The sequence below is a fragment of the Pleurodeles waltl genome, chromosome 7, assembly GCF_031143425.1.
Source record: "Pleurodeles waltl isolate 20211129_DDA chromosome 7, aPleWal1.hap1.20221129, whole genome shotgun sequence".
Taxonomy (NCBI): Eukaryota; Metazoa; Chordata; class Amphibia; order Caudata; family Salamandridae; genus Pleurodeles; species Pleurodeles waltl.
Window position 1 is genome coordinate 1052397187 of NC_090446.1, and position 14384 is coordinate 1052411570.

General features: G+C 44.2%; 1 protein-coding gene across 2 annotated transcripts in view; it reads left to right on the top strand.

Annotated features, from left to right (window-relative positions):
* POLG2 (DNA polymerase gamma 2, accessory subunit) overlaps positions 1-14384 on the top strand; it is a 176772-nt gene that overhangs the window by 55029 nt on the left and 107359 nt on the right. The window lies entirely within an intron of this gene.

Below are 14384 nucleotides of genomic sequence, written 5' to 3' on the forward strand. Positions count from 1 at the left end.
GCTCCACCTTTTTTTGTGCCCCTCTAAAGTAGTCACTCCTTCCAACTGTAGTTCTCGCAACACCATCGAGTCCTCTTGGAAATAGCATATCTCAACTCTACATCTAATAATGTTTTTCATATTCTATAGGGCACACCTGGGCTGTCGAATTTAAGGCCTCTTACAAGTATGCCGAGTACACTGTACCCACCGATTGGCCTCTCCATCTTTTCGTAACCTGTCATTTTCTATGAGAGAGGGGGATCTCCCACAAACATCTCAGATAGGACAACAGTTTCTGACATGTAACAGGTGTCGTAAGCCCCCTGACATTCCAGGTTGAGAAACTGTAAACACAGCTCGTGATGTTTGAAGTACCTAAGTCGGACTAGTCCCTCATTCACTATACCCCACTCAGAAATCGTCAAATAGACAGCCTGAACTAGGGAGGACTGCTCATTCTCTGAATTATTTTATCTCAGCCGCTGCTGCTGACACCATGTCTCACAAGTTTATGTATCTGTGTCATCATCAGACGTTGCACTCTGGGTGTGAAATCTCCCTCCCCAAGGCCTAGGTTTGTTTAACTACGTCACCACCCCTGTCCCCCAATTAATGAACCATTTTTTTTTTATTTCTGAACAAAAGGTGCACGTGCATGTGAGATAAGAGTATATGTCCAGCTAATACATTCTGTCACAGTGATGCCACCCCAAAACCCTTTGCAGAAAGCTGTCCAGATCTTTGCTCAACCTCTTATGAATCTAAGTTGATGATCTCATAAAGGCAGGTAAGGACTCCACAGTCAGACCCCTGAGCATGTCACCCACTTTCTGAGTCACTTGCCACTCTCTCTTAAGAATTAAGCAGTAAGTTGTGCCATCATGGGCATAACTTCAGCACCAGGACACAAGATCTCAAAAGCAGATGCCCCTTTCAATTTAGTAGCTTTATCGTGAGATTCACAATATGACCTGAGACCTAGTTCCTCTGATTTCTGAACTTCATCACATCATGAACCAGTTTTGCTGTCTCCTTTTGCGGCTTGTTCCATAGTCGGGCGATTCTGCATTGCTGTTGGTCCTGTCAGTTGATCAACAGAATCTGGAGCTCTCCCTCTGCTATTTTTCTAGGGATCCCCATTGTATACATCCATGCCCAGGTCTCCAATGACACATCAAAGAAACGTGTGGTTTCATCCAGTATGGCTCTCAGCTTGGCTGGATGCAGCAGTACATACCTGAGATCCCATTGGTGGAGCGCAGGTGTAACAATGAGAAAGGCATGTTTTTGGCACTGTGGTTCATTGCTAAAAATGTGGGAATACGTGTATTTTTTTAATTCTTAAGTGTAGATGGACTAAGTTCCCTGGCCAGCCTCATGATGTGGTCACATTATGGAAAAAACAGCAGTGTAGCCACCATGGGTCAGGAGGTGCCTCCAGGGCCAGTGGGCGCCCCTGGAGCCTGTGTACCCTCTCCAGCATGAAACAGGCTTTTAAAAACTTTTATGTGTTACATGCTTATACAAATTTGCAGTACAGTAATCATTATACACAATATTAGGGGTTATCTCTGTGCACAATAACTAGTAAAATTATGTCAGTACAAGATGGATCCTATACAGCATTAGCATAGTGATGCATGGCAGTATGTGGTGGTACTTTTGGCCCACAATGTGTAGAGTAACAGAAATAGTGAGATAAAAAAATTATAGTAGCAGACCGTACAAAAACAAACCATAGCAGACCTGGTCCTATTGTATAAAGAGTGCAAGTAGGCCCATGTCATGGGGAGCATTGGGCAAAAGGGCATACCATGGTTTGTGTGGCAAGGGTGTTGCCAGGGTCCAGACAGGAGTGAAGGGATCATGGTTTTCAGGGTCAGTTCTCTACCAGGAAAAGCTGTAGTGCCACATCAACACTTGTAAGGTGCCACCACTCAATAAAAAGAGATTTGTTCAGTCCTCCTACTTTTTCTGGGATACCCACTGAGAAAACATTATTTCTACAGAAGTGTCCCTCTAGATCTTCCCCCTCATCGCATAGAAATCTACAGCCCTTGTTAACTCTTTTGCTTTAGTCTGTAAGCCTTGACAAGTAGGATGCAAGGACGACAGGGCAAATTTGTTTTGCGTCACCATGTCTGCTAAGTGCCTAGCAAAATTACACTGATTCACAGCATCAATTGTATTCTGTAAGGTAGATTTGAGTCCAATATAGCCTTTAGCATGGCATTAAAATCCTCTTTATGTCCCTCCAATGCTGACTCCACGCACTTCTCTGTGTCTCTCTTTTGATTGCTCCTTTCGGACGCGCCGTGATTGCTGAGATCAGCCTAATTACAAGGATGTGTCACAACGGACACCGTAGTTTTAGCCTCTGAAAGCCGCAGGCCTGCATCTCTTAATCATGTTATACTGCAATGTCTGTTTGTTTATGCAGTTCTGGGGTCCAGTGGCCGAAGCCCCTAGACGGAACACAAGAAGCTTATATCTTCACCTTCAGGGGGAGACTGATCACCAGTGCATGCTCACAATAGATTGTAAGCACTAGACTTGATCAGCTATTGAGCATTTGCAAAAAATGTCAGTCTGTGTTGTGGGCCTGTTATTTCATAATGTATCCTTTTGTGATCAGTATCTTTGTCCTGGCCATGCTTGTTCCCTGATGGCCAGTTTTGATCTTTTCAGTTATGCTCCGATGCTAGAGAGAGAAGTAAATGCATCACTAGAACATTTTTAATAGAAACAGCTCATTACCATCTACTCCAAAGATAAATCCTATTTATCACCCAGTGCGTAAAATATATACCCCAAGCAACTGTGATCAAGTCAGAATATAAGCAAATCACAAGACCGAACACACGTGGCAGAAGGAACTTTTTACTACATGCTCAGGAGTAAAACACTGGGCAGCAGGGCATGCTCAGAAAAGACATTGGGCTATGATGTGGGCACTCCCTGAACATTTGCACATATTTAAATCTGTTTAATGGCTATGTTCTTTCATGAGGCATCATTTTGCGGTATGTATGTCGCCTGTGCATTCTCATTCACGTCTGTCATGAATCAGTGAATACTTCATAGACTGACTCGGACAACTTGAGAAACTAATCACCTCCGATCAAATGGAAAGGAAGGTCCATCATAAAATATTTGTTGAACATTCTTTATTCATTTTTTGCACGGTACCCGCTATTCATGAAGCAGATCAATACAACAGAGTATAAGCAAATTTCGCAATTGCATAATTTGTCGGTCCCCCCTCCCCTGTGAAACGCCACAACTTCGTGGGGTTACATCTCTCCGAGTAGGGGGTTCACATCAGCTCTGTTCTCCTGTTGCCATTGTGTCATACTTAATACTCGTAGCTTGCATGGTTACCAATGAATGTGAACAGATGAGCAACGGAACAACATTTGCAATTCAACTCAACTCACGGCTCGTCTGTACAACCCCCCACCCCCCTCCAAGGCCCCTGCCCCCACCACCACCACCATCCGATCACAGGCTGCTTGTTATCATCTCATGTGCCTCCTGATTGATCACATAGTGGCATGTCTTAGTGATGTGGGTACGTGTGCTGTATGTGTGGTGGCACTCACCTCTATTGAGGTGCTGGTGGTATTCTGGTTCACACCTATTATGAAATGTGGAGAGATCTAGACTGTGTCGAGGGTAGAGTGGGAGGTCCCCCATCCCTTGTCCAGTCACTGAGGGTTCCAGTGCCCCATCCTGGGGCTCCCCCAAGTCTGAGGCTGCCTTCTGTGTGGGCTGAGAGTCTCCTGTGAGTTCCCGGTCACCCAGGCCCTCCAGCATGTCTCCCCAGACTCCTCGTGGCGTGTTCAGCTGTGCGAGCCATTTTCAGTCTCTGCTCTTGTGCAAGTCCCCATTCTGTACAGTCTTCCTTCCAACGGCGTAGTGTGGGGGGTGTATTCTGGGTTCAGTGTATGGCGATCCTGCGCTTTGCCAGTACTAGATCTAAGAGCGTGAATCTGTAATGCATTTTCTTCCCCCTCTTCGGGAGAACCCCTACGAGGCAGTGCTTGAGCAACAGGTTAATTTGTAATGTCATAAGTGCTTTCAGAGTGTCGATGACCGCTGTCCAGAACCTGCCTAACCTCACGCAATTCCAGGTCATGTGCATGAAAGTGGCTGGTATATGGCCCATCATAAAATATTTAAAAATATAATCTTCAACAAACTATATCTATGTCTATGTTAATTTTAAAATAATTTGTTAACCCTTCCTGCTTGTCTATGGCTGAGAATAGTTTGAATGTATTAATCACTTTCACCATCCTACACGATCCCTTTCTCTGCGCTCTGAAGATAATTACAGTGACCCTGAGTAAGGATTACCATTGTGCAAATGCTCTATCCTCATGATTTGTTCTAGTGGGTCACCAACATCAAAACCCTTGCCTATTACGTAAATCTGAACAATTCCATGTAACAAAATACCTGCCTACGGGCTTTAGCACAGTATTATGACAATCCAACCTTAAAAACATATTGCCTTTAACACATACTTTTCACAATAAGCAAGTAATGTCTACTTGCATTGTCATAACTTTCCATCATTAACAGATCACACCTAAGGAATGTGACAATTTTTCACATTGAAATGATATGGCCTCTAGCCTGTGCAAATGGCTGGACACTATATACTGCACAGGCCTACTGAAGTGTGCATAAACTGGCAACTATCAGGCAAACATTTATACAATTACAAATATGTACAAAATTACTGTTAGCAAAACAATATACTGCCCCTTCCAACAGGGCCTAACAGGAATCTTCACACTGAAATTGTGCTCCTAGGGCTTGTGAGAGTGGGTGATCAACACCTTGCCTACTATGGTAATCTGTGAGATTAATATGTAAACAGATCCCTTCCATGGCCTGTAAAATAATGTGATAATCCACTGTTAGAAGCCCATTTGCTTAACCATATGCGTTTCACAATATATAAGCCAGACCCATTTCCTTTGTATTAACTTTTCATAATAAACGTGCCAGACCTGTGACATCTAGCATAACATTTCACCGCACACCAGTCAAGCCTATATCTCTTATAATTGATTGTCACCATTTCCTTTGGCCTTTTCACCCTTTTTTCTTTTCATCCTACCTTTCACACTTCGTGTCACCTCGCCTTCCCTTTTCCTGTTTCAGTTGTTCCTTCCCTTTTCAGCTTATTTTTTCCCACATTTGTCACCCTTTTTTCTTTTCTCTCTTACTTTTTCTTTGTTACCTTTCTCTGTCCTGCATGATTTATTTGCCTTTTATCCTTTTTTCCTGTTTTCATATTTTTTCTTTCTCTGTCTCCTCACTGCAACTGGCTTGTTTGACAGCTCTTTCTCTACACCGCTTACTCTATTACGGTGTTATTTACAACTAATTTCTTACAAACAGAAGAGGCCCCTAAAGAACTAATCAACATTTTAGTAGCCCAATGGCAACTCAGTCTGGAGCTGTTAAAGTCAAGATTCTTGATACCCGAACCCCCCACCCCCAGGCCACTATGGATGAGAGATGATAGCTATATCCTGATACTTTCGATGTTTACCAACATGGACTAACTCAGCTGTGAGAATGGTGGAACGAGAGGAAGCATTTGAACCAGGAACCTGGACACAAAACTTGAATGTGCGTAAAAAAAAAAAACCCTCTTCGATGAAGACTGTGATGGAACCTCAAGTGGCCTTACTACTGGTAATAGGCGTGTGATCTGGTAAATTGGCAGCACGGAGCAGAACAATCCCGGAGTGGTTTTTATCTTAGAAACAGCTTCGGGAGAAGATGATCTATTGTCTCATCAAAAAGAACACCACCAACGTTCATGCCTGCATTAAATAACCTAAATCTGCATCCCAAGGAGATCAGTTTGCATTTCGAAAATTTAAAGTGCTTGAATCTTATTCAGTGCATCATGAGATGAAAAAGGTCTTGCCTGAGCTTCTTAAGGCAGTGGTGTAGGCTATTATTACTTGCTCCTCCTGCTGTGTGTAAAGTGTCCTCATTGAAGGGCATGTTGATGGATAACTATTGTTGTTACTTATAATAAATACATGAATAAACTAATCAGTGTTGAATATCACAAATGCTTGATAAATGTGATGGATTTTTTCCCCAAAAATATTTTAATGTTTTTAGCATGAGGTGCAACACATGCCACAATCAGTCAATCAACACATATTTATTGTTGTACAGGTTCAAATTACCAAGTGGCTGCACCCATCTCTCTCCATCTCCCCACAAGAATCTACAGCATCGTATCCTGCAATATAAACAACAGGAAAGATTCAATCAGATATTAAAAATTGTGTCTGTTGGCGCCATTGACTATAGTCTTTTCGTTTCTTTATGCTTAGTAATCTCCCTCACCTCCAATTATGCAGATCCATGTCAATCTTACTATCACTATCAACAACCACATTCTGCTTGCCCAGTCCTGGGCACTCTGAGATAGCTTATGTTTCCATCTTTAATGTTTCCAGTTGTTTTGCTGCTAATATGTTCGTTATAAGCCTGCACTTGGCTCTAGATAGCCCTTGCATCTCAGTTAGTGTCAAACCTATAATTATCACAGCTGGATCAGTAAGTAGGTAGTGGGAAGCCCAGAATACTGCATATGTGATTTATAATGTCCTTACAAAAGGCTTATATTACTGGGCAAGACCACCATACATGCACAGCTTCTCAGTCTTAACCACTGTCTCACCAGCAGGCCCAATTTTTTAGGTGACTATAATCTTAAATAAATGTAGATTATTGAATTTTGCATAATTTTGGTTTCTTATTGTGCTTATGCTTATCACTAAATGTTTCAAGCAACAGGCTGTTTTGAGCAGAAAATGCCTTCCAAACTAGTACTGTATATATTGAGCAGATATCGCCTTTAATATTTGTACCCCGACATATCTAGAGTACAGTTTTCATTCAGGCAGTCACTCACTATTTTAAGCAAGTCACTTGCTTGAGTTTATTATCCAAGGGCATGCTTTAAGTACAGTTTTTCCTTTAGACAAACCCCAAAGCTATTGATCAGGAATCTTGCGTAATTTTTGTGAGCGTACCTTAAGTTCAGTTTATATGCACGATTGCTTAGTACAATGAACAATTAATTTGTGTGATCTTTGTACGTCACTTGTGTACAGTTTTCCTGCAGTTAGCAGCCCAATGTAATTCACAGCATTTTTGTGAATATTATTTGTGGAGAAAAGTAGGTAATACATCCACTAATTAGGACTGCTTCATTATTGGGACTACACAGATTAATAGCAATCTTTAGCAGTAAGAAATATAGGACCAGATGTATGTCGCGATTTTGCGGTCACAAAAGGTGAAAATCACCATTTGCTCCTGCAAAATGGCCTTGTACAGTGTACCATCCCTATTTTGCAAGTCGGGATCTAGTTACTGACTCACAACATATACGGATTGCGACTCGCAATTAGGAAGGAGCTTCCCTTCCTAATCGCAACTCAGGGGGATGTATGATTATTTTTTGACGGTGTTAACTGATCGTTTTGCAACCACATACACAAAGTTCGAAATTGGTCTCAACCCATTCACAAATAGGAAGGAGTCCCGATAGGACCCCTTCCTTTTTTGAAAGGCAGCGAAAATGTTTTTTCATAGCAGGATGTGGTCCAGTGGGCTAATGACTACTCTGAAAAAGTGAAAAGAGAACTTTTTATTTTTTATTTTTGAAATGCATCCCGTTTTTTTAACCCTTTCTGTGCCCAGGACGTAATGGTTATGTCCTGCGGCACAGTGCTCGTGTGCCCAGGACGTAACCATTACGTCCTGGGCACAGAGCCCAGAGGGAGCGCTAGCGCTCCCTCTGTGGGGTTTCCCCCCCCAATGCAGGGATGGAAGGGGAAGCTCTTACACCCCCCGCTGTGACGTCCGCGCGCTATCACAGAGGCCTCCTTCCATCGCGCTGGAATCTCAGCTTCCAGCACAATCGGAAGAGAAATGCTCAACATTTCTCTTCCGATCACGTGGAGGAGGCCTGAGAGGCTTCAAAGGGAAGGAAAGGAATTTCCTTCCCTTGGAAGTCTCTCAGAGCGTTTTAGCAGCCGGATTGCAAAGCAATCCGGCTGCTAAAATACCCACTAGACACCAGGGATTTATTTTTGATAGGAAACTGGCATGAGGGGAGCGACCCCTTGGGCAAGGGTCACTCCCCAGGGGGGCATTTTTTTTTAAGGCCTTTTCTGCCCCCCCGGGGGCAGATTGGCCTATTGTTATGAGGCCAATCTGCCCCCAAGGGGGACACTAGACACCTGGGAGTTTTTTTTTTCATGAATTTCACACAAGGGGAGCGACCCCTCAGGCAAGGGTCGTTCCCCTGGGGGGCACATTTATTTTAGGCCATTTCTGCCCCCCTGGGGGGCAGATCAGCCTATTTTAATTAGGCCGATCTGCCCCCAAGGGGGGCAGAAACCACTAGGCACCGGGGATTTTTGTTGTTGTTGTTTTACAGATGGGGAGCGACCCCTTAGGCAAGGGTCGCTCCCCTGGAGGGGCAAATTGTATTTAGGCTATTTCTGCCCCCTTTGGGGGCAGATCGGCCGATTTTAGGTCAATCTGCCCCAAACCACTAGGCACCAGCGATCTTTTTTTTTTTTTTTTTTTTTTTTTTGCGCCAATGTCACGCAAAGAGAGCGACCCCGTAGGCAAGAGTCGCTCCCCTGGTAGGTGGGTGGGGGCGTATGGGCAAATTTATTTTAGGCCATTTGTGCCCCCCTCCCCCCCCCGGGGCAGATTGGCCTATTGTTATTAGGCCGATCTGCACCTGGGGGGGGGGCAGAAACCTCTAGGCGCCAGGGCAATTTTTTTTGTGTTTTATTTTTTGTTTTTTTTTTAGAGATGGGGAGCAAATTGTATTTATACCATTTCTGCCCTCCTTGGGGGCAGATCGGCCAATTTTAGGTCAATCTGCCCCCAAGGGGGGCAGAAACCACTAGGCACCAGGGATCTTTTTTTTTTGGCGCCAGTGTGACGCAAGAGGAGCGACCGCGTAGTCAACGGCCGCTCCCCGGTGGGCGGGTTGGAGGGGGTAGGGGGCCAAATTTATTTTAGGCCATTTCTGCCCCCCCTGGAGGCATATCGGCCTATTGTTATTAGGCCAATCTGTCCCCAAGGAGGGCAGAAACCTCTAGGCGCCAGGGCTAATATTTTTTTTGTGTTTTTGTTTTTTTGTTTGTTTTCTTAGAGATGGGGAGCGACCCATTAGGCAAGGGTCGCTCCCCTGGGGGGCAAATTGTATTTAGACCATTTCTGCCACCCTTGGGGGCAGATTGGGCAATTTTAAACCACTAGGCACCGGGGATCTTTTTTTTTTTTGCGCCAATGTCACGCAACGGGAGCGACCTCGTAGGCAAGGGTCGCTCCCCGGGGGGGTGGGGGAGCAGGGTGGCAAATATATTTTAGGCCATTTCTGCCCCCCCCCCGAGGGCAGATCGGCCTATTGTTGTTAGGCCGAACTGCCCCCGGGCGGGGGGGGCAGAGGCCTTTTGGCGCCAGGGATAAAAAAAAAAAAGGGATTTTTTTGTTTTGTTTTTTAGAGGTGGGGAGCAACCCCTTAGACAAGAGTCGCTACCTGGGGAGGAGGGAGGAGGAATTTATTTTAGGCCTTTTCTGCCTCCGGGGGCAGATCGGCCTATTGCTATTAGACCAATCTGCCCCCGGGGGGGGCAGAAGACTCTAGGCGCCAGGGATACAATTTTTTTTTGTTGTTTTTTTTGTTTTTTGTTTTGTTTTTTAGAGGTGGGGAGCGACCCCTTAGTCAAGGGTCGCTTCCCTGGGGGGCAAATTGTATTTAGACCATTTCTGCCCCCCAGGGGGACAGATCGGCCGATTGTTGTTAGGCAAATCTGCCCCCATAGGGGCAGAAACCACTTTGGCACCAGGGATTGGTGTGTGTGTATGCGTGTGTTTTCTTTAGGGGGGGCAGCCCCTGGGGGCACATTACTGTTGGCCATATCTGGCCCCCATTGGGGGCAGATGGGCCTATTTTTGGAAGGCCCACCAGAGGCCAGGGAAGTTTTTTTTTTCAAAAATAAGAGGGTGAGGGTATGGCTATACCCACACCCCAAATAAATGGGACCAGAGTTGTTCTGCCCACCAGTGGGCAGATGGGGCAATTACCCCTGATCCACACCCCGGGGGGCAGAAAGTCTACTAGATGCCAGGGAATTTTAAAAAAACAAAAAATATTGGGGTGGTGGCTACCAACCAGTATGGGCCTGGTTACGCCCCCACTTCAACTGAAGGGGGTAACAGTCTTTCAGCTGTTCCCTGCACTCTAAAACATCTTATCCCACAGCAAGCAAGAAGGCATTTGATTATTTTGTGTTTTAGTTTTACATTTGGGCCATGAGAGCTTGGCTTACACTCAAAATCGTCCCACTTGGAATGGTGAGGGCTGCACTGTGTGGACTCTGGGACGCTGCCATGTAGAAAAATCCACAAGACCTAGACACATCTGAAAACTAAACATCTGGGTGATTCCAGGGTGGTGTGTTTCATATGCACCTGCACCATTTTTGTACCCACAATCCCCTGCAAACCTCCAACTTTGCTGAAAATCACACATTTTTCCCACGTTTTTGTGATGGAACCTTCCGGAATCTGCAGGAATCCACAAAATTCCTACCACCCAGCATTGTCTCATCTATACCGATAAAAATTCTGCTGCACTTGTCAGCCTAAAAATGTTTTTTTGCAAACTGCCCTTTTGGACCCCCTTTGTTCCCCCTCAATATCGACATGTTTTTGGCTCTTCCCTTTCACAAGCACTTGGCCCACCTACACAAATGAGGTATCATTTTTACCGGGAGACTGAGGAGAACATTGGGTGGTATGAAATGTGTCCTAGCGCGGTGATCCCACACAGAAATGTGGGAAAATGTGATTTTTTTTAAAACTAAATTTGAGGTTTGCTGAGGCTTCTGGATAAGAAAACATTGGGGGATCCACGCAAGTCACACCTCACTGGGCTCCTTCGGGTGTCTAGTTTTCAGAAATGTCTGGGTTTGGTAGGTTTCCCTAGAAGGCTGCTGAGCCCAGGACCAAAAACGCAGGTGCCCCCCTGCAAAAACAGGTAGTTTTGTATTTGATAATTTTGATGTGTCTAGATCATGGGTACTCACAAACATTTTCCCAGGGGCCAAAAGATGTGGTCTGTTATGAGTCCGAGGGCCGCAATGATGTCAGCGGGGTGTGGCTGGGGTGGGGGCATTGAGGGGAGCACTGGTTGTAAGATGGGTGCAGATTCAACAAAGCATATACATGTAGTTGCTGAATTGCACAATGTAAAACTAGAAAACCTTGGATTAATCCCGGCTTCTCCACTTTACCAAATTGTGTGATCCTAAGCAATAGCTTTATTTCTCTTCCCTTCATTATCACATAACCAGGACCTAAAAAATACATGACTTCATGATGTCCGCTTTACAAAAACTTCTCCTATGTTTGATTTAAAAAAAACTATAATGTTTTACTTGTATAATAGGAACCCAGGTCACCCAAAGGTGATATTGTCAGGGTAGGGGGAAGAATTGATGTTTCTAACTTCATGTTTGAAAACTACCACTTTTAAAATAATATTTCTCAATCTACTGATATAATCTGATGTACTGAAGTGAAAAGGTTCTGCATGTTAATTAAATACACTGTTTGAATTTTGAAACTTTATAATATGTTTGCACTTCGCTGCAAGATTACTTTAAAATGAAGGTGCTCCTAAAGTTAAATGATGCAGGACTTAACAGTTACCTTCTTTTTTTAACACTAATAATGCTTTAAATAAATGCTTGTCTGTTTCTTTAACATCTTTTTTTATTGTTAGCATCTATTAGTGTAAACAGCAGCAGAGTGCTGCTGTGCACCAGGGGGCCACATCTCAAGGTCGAGAGGGCCGCATGTGGCCCCCAGGCCGTACTTTGAGTATCACTGGTCTAGATAGTGTTTTGGGGCATTTCCTTTCGCGGGCAGTAGGCCCACCTACAAAAGTGAGGTACCATTTTTATCGGGAGACTTGGGGGAACGCTGGATGGAAGGAAATTTGTGGCTCCTCTCTGATTCCAGAACTTTCTGTCACCGAAATGAGAGGAAAAGGTGTTTTTTTGGCCAAATGTTTAGGTTTGCAAAGGATTCTGGGTAATGGAACCTGGTCAGAGCCCCACAAGTCACCCCATTTTGGATTCCCCTAGGTGTCTAGTTTTCAAAAACGTGCTGTTTTTGCTAGGTTTCCCCAGGTGCCGGCTGAGCTAGAGGCCACAATCCACAGGTAGGCACTTTGTAAAAAACACCTCTGTTTTCTGTGAAAAAATGTGATGTGTCCACGTTGTGTTTTGGGCCATTTCCTTTCGTGGGCTCTAGGCCTACCCACACAAGTGAGGCACCATTTTTATCGGGAGACTTGGGGAAACGCTGGGTGGAAGGAAATTTGTGGCTCCTCTCAGATTCCAGAACTTACTGTCACTGCAATTTTGAGGTTTGCAAAGGATTCTGGGTAACGGAACCTGGTCAGAGCCCCACAGGTCACCCCATCTTAGGTTCCCCTAGGTGTTTAGTTTTCAAAAATGCGCTGGTTTGCTAGGTTTCCCTAGGTGCCGGCTAAGCTAGAGGCCAAAGTCCACAGCTAGGCACTTTGCATAAAACAACTCTGTTTTCTTTGAGAAAATGTGATGTTTCCACGTTGTGTTTTGGGGCATTTCCTGTTGCGGGTGTTAGGCCTATCCACGCAAGTGAGGTACCATTTTTATCGGCAGACGTGGGGGAACACAGAATAGCAAAACAAGTGTTATTGCCCCTTGTCTTTCTCTACATTGTTTCCTTCCAAATGTAAAACAGTGTGTAAAAAAGACATCTATTTGAGAAATGCCCTGTAATTCACATGCTAGTATGGGCACCCCAGAATTCACAGATGTGCAAATAACCACTGCTTCTCAACACCTTATCTTGTGGCCATTTTGGAAATACAAAGGTTTTCTTGATACCTATTTTTCACTTAATAGATTTCAGCAAATGAATTGCTGTATACCCGGTATAGAATAAAAACCCATTGCAAGGTGCAGCTCATTTATTGGCTCTGGGTACCTTGATGAACCTACAAGCCCTATATATCCCCGCAACCAGAAGAGTCCAGCGGACGTAACGGTATATTGCTTTAAAAAATCTGACATCTCAGGAAAAAGTTACAGAGTAAAACGTGGAGATTTAATGGAGTGAAAGATTTGTCTGGTAGTTGTGATAACAAAGATTTTGCCAATGTAAAACTCCCTCATGAGTTTCTGTTTTGTGTTCAGGTGAAGTGTCTCCAGCAGTACCAGGAAATCTCTGGGCCTCTGAATAGGAAGTTCTAGGTTTTACATTGCATTCAGCTTTTTACTTAGCTACTTCTCCGGGACAAATAAAAAGATGCAGCTCGTTTATAAGTATGCAGCGCTTTAGTGTTGACATCACTGAGTGTTTGATTACACTCTCTGTAACACAGTGGCACACTGGAATTATCCACCAAGAGCAAAATAAACACAATGAGATCTAGTCACTATGAAAAAACCATTTGCAAGTCTGAAAGGTCAACCAGACGTGACAGTAAGTCATTCTGGGCAATTAGTAATTCAGTCTTATGAAGGATTTTTAATAGACATTCACTTTTTTGACGGGACTGCAAGCTTCAGTCCAGGCAGTCGGAATTATTCGGATGTTTGTTCTGTTTCAGGAGCAACCGCGGGGTAAACGTGTAAGAATCAGACATTATAAACAGAACATGACACACACAGTGGTGGGAAAAAAACTGACTTGAGAGCCTACGAATAACCACCGCCACAGGCTGCTTGTCCATCTGCTGAACACATAGAAAACCCCAAAAGTAGTGTGGTAACAATGCTTAAAACATGGCCCCTGTGTATGTTAATTGTAGTTGGGATGTGCTCTTAGGGAGGAAAAAACACAGGAAATAGCATGGCTTATGAATGCCCTTCATGAATGGAGATCCTGCAAAATGGAGCCAGCACATAGGAAGGCTGTGGGTGAACTGAAGCCCAAGATCTAGATACAGCAGTCTCCAAATCGAGACAGTGCATGTGCGCTGACTAGAGCCGAGATCTAAAAACGGATTTATTGAAAAAGCAGTCACAGACATGGTGGTCTGCCGACCCCAGCAGGCCACCATCCCTGCGAATGCGGCTATTCCCAAATGGGTCACAAATTGTGACCTGCCTCATGAATATTAATGAGGCAGGTCTCTTAAGACCCATTTGTGAATCAGTGTGGTTGACTGATCGCAAATTGCAAACTGCAAAACAAAAGGTTGTACATCTGACCCATACTTCTGTGAATGTACCTAAACTTACCGTAAGTTGCTGAGTTGTTCTGAATTT